The 2,500-nt window shown below is 30.7% G+C and overlaps 1 protein-coding gene across 6 annotated transcripts in view; it reads right to left on the minus strand.

Moving 5' to 3' along the window:
* LOC136846509 (uncharacterized) overlaps window positions 1-2,500 on the minus strand; it is a 194,452-nt gene that overhangs the window by 120,556 nt on the left and 71,396 nt on the right. The gene's annotated exons all lie outside the window — the stretch shown is intronic.

Here is a 2,500-nt window from a genome sequence, read left to right on the forward strand (position 1 = left end):
TATATATGTGTGTGTGTGTGTGTGTGTGTGTGTGTGTGTGTGTGTATAACTATATATTTAAGCCCTTAGGAAAGTGATAACTTCTAGTAAGTCGGATACAAAATATGAACATTTATGTGCACACACACACACATATATATATATATATATAAATACTGTATACATACACAAACACATGTATGTATATATATATATATATATATATATATATATATATATATATATATATATATATATATATATATAATATATGTGTGTGTGTGTGTGTGTGTGTGTGCGTGCATGTCTTACATTTCCACAATGGTCCCATGGATGAAGTATATAAGAGATTCTCACGTGAAAATGAAAGGAGATCCCAAGGCTTTCAACTTGTATTCCAAAGTCATTTTCAGGGTACTGTACTGAACAGTTTTCAGAAAACAACTTACACAAGATAGTAATATGGGGTCACAGATAACAATTAAATAACTTGACAAGCTACTTATGTAAAAAAAATACCTCAAAACGAAAACGATACTTAGTGGAAATATGCAATTACTACAAATTATCTGTTTGTAAAATATCTAACATTTTGCTTCACTTTTGATTATTAAGAATAAAGATTTTCAACAATTCGACCATTTTAAAAAGACCATCACTTAGGTTCATGTTACTAAAAGAATTAATGAGGCATCCTTCAACTAACAATCTGTCATGCATTGAAGAACTTTTAAAAACTACTTTAGCTGAATTACAGTCCATAGGGTGTTCAAAGTCTCTTACGTGAGAAGAGATGGCATTTGAACTATTTGAAATCCGTACATTATATTTATGTTGTGTAACTCTCTTGTTTAGTTCCTTACCAGATTGTCAAAAATAAGGTAAATTTGAGCAATTAATTTTGTACACCCCTCCTGTCAACATTACTGATATTACAAAACAAGGAATTTTTGATAGACAAATTATTACTAAAAACAACATTTATTTTCTGACATTTCAGGCTACGTACAATCGATGAAAATTCACAACAATAAGGCAAAACTGAATTATTTTCAGTGCCAAAAATACTCGGCATTTCATGACTACAAAAAAAATTTGGGGGGCACTTTGGAGGCAACTATCAATAAAGTTCAATGGGTAACACAATTCTCCTGCAATTTCATGGACGCTCTGAATTTCCTCTACTAAAAATTCCGGATCACAAATTCTGTATGCTCGCAAAAATATCCCTGAGAAGACTGATTGTTTTGCCTTGGGGTGATGGCTGGAAAAGCTGTGAATGAAAGCATTCACTGCTGTTGGTTTTCGATGCAATTTGAATTTAAAACCGTTGTCTGTTCTCATAACGACTGTGTCGAGAAATGGTAGGGTTTTATTTTGTTCTATTTCCAACTTGAATTTTATGGGTGGAACCAGGTCATTCAAAAATGCTAAAACCTCAATGAGGTCCCGATCCAGAGGCAACAGGCATATTATGTCGTCGAGGTATCTATACCATTTCAAAGTAAACGTAATGACATTAGGTAGGTATTTGATTTCTTAAAATTTCATGTCACGTAAGAGACTTTGAACACCCTAGAGGCTGGAATTCAGCTAAAGTATATTTTAAAAAGTTCTTCAATGCATGATATATTGTTAGTTGAGATATGGTCTTTTTAAGATGGTCAGACTGTTGGAAAAGCTTTACTCTTAGAGATTCAAACGTAAAACAAGATGCTAAATATTTTACAATATTTATAGTAATTACATATTTCCACTAAGTATGTTTTTGTTTTATAGAATGTTTTCTTGCATAAGTAGCTCGTTAAGGTGTTTATCGTTATCTGTGACCCCATATTAATTTAGTTGTTTCCTGAAAACTGTTCAGTACCCTGAAGATGACTTTGGAATGAAAGTTGAAAGCCTTGGAATCTCATCTTTCAATTTCACGTGAGGATCTTTTATAAATATATGTATCTGTATAATATATATATACATGTATATATATATATATATATATATATATATATATATATATATATATATATATGCATACATGCATACATACATACATACATATATGTTATACACACACAAGCACACACACATATATATGCATGTATGTCTATTTGTACATACACACACATGAGCATATACATACATATATATATATATATATATATATATATATATATATATATATATATATATATATAAAACTATATATTTATATACACTCGTATATATATGTTTGTGTGTATATATACACACTTATAGCTATACACATATAAGTAGATAGGTAGATATATAAATAGACAGATAGACAGATAAAAAAAGACGAATGGATGCATGGGTATGAAAAGAGTGACATGAGGGGAAAGAGAGAGAAAGAGAGAGAAAGAGAGAAAGAGAAAGAGAGAGAGGAGGGAGATTAAAGCCAGATAGATGCAACAGTGCAGTCTTTATAGCGATACGTTGTTGAAAAAAAAATCGTTTACCATCCAAGAAAAGCATCATTATCTACTGTAGTGAAAGTTGTCCA

The sequence above is a fragment of the Macrobrachium rosenbergii genome, chromosome 15 (assembly GCF_040412425.1).
Source record: "Macrobrachium rosenbergii isolate ZJJX-2024 chromosome 15, ASM4041242v1, whole genome shotgun sequence".
Taxonomy (NCBI): domain Eukaryota; kingdom Metazoa; phylum Arthropoda; class Malacostraca; order Decapoda; family Palaemonidae; genus Macrobrachium; species Macrobrachium rosenbergii.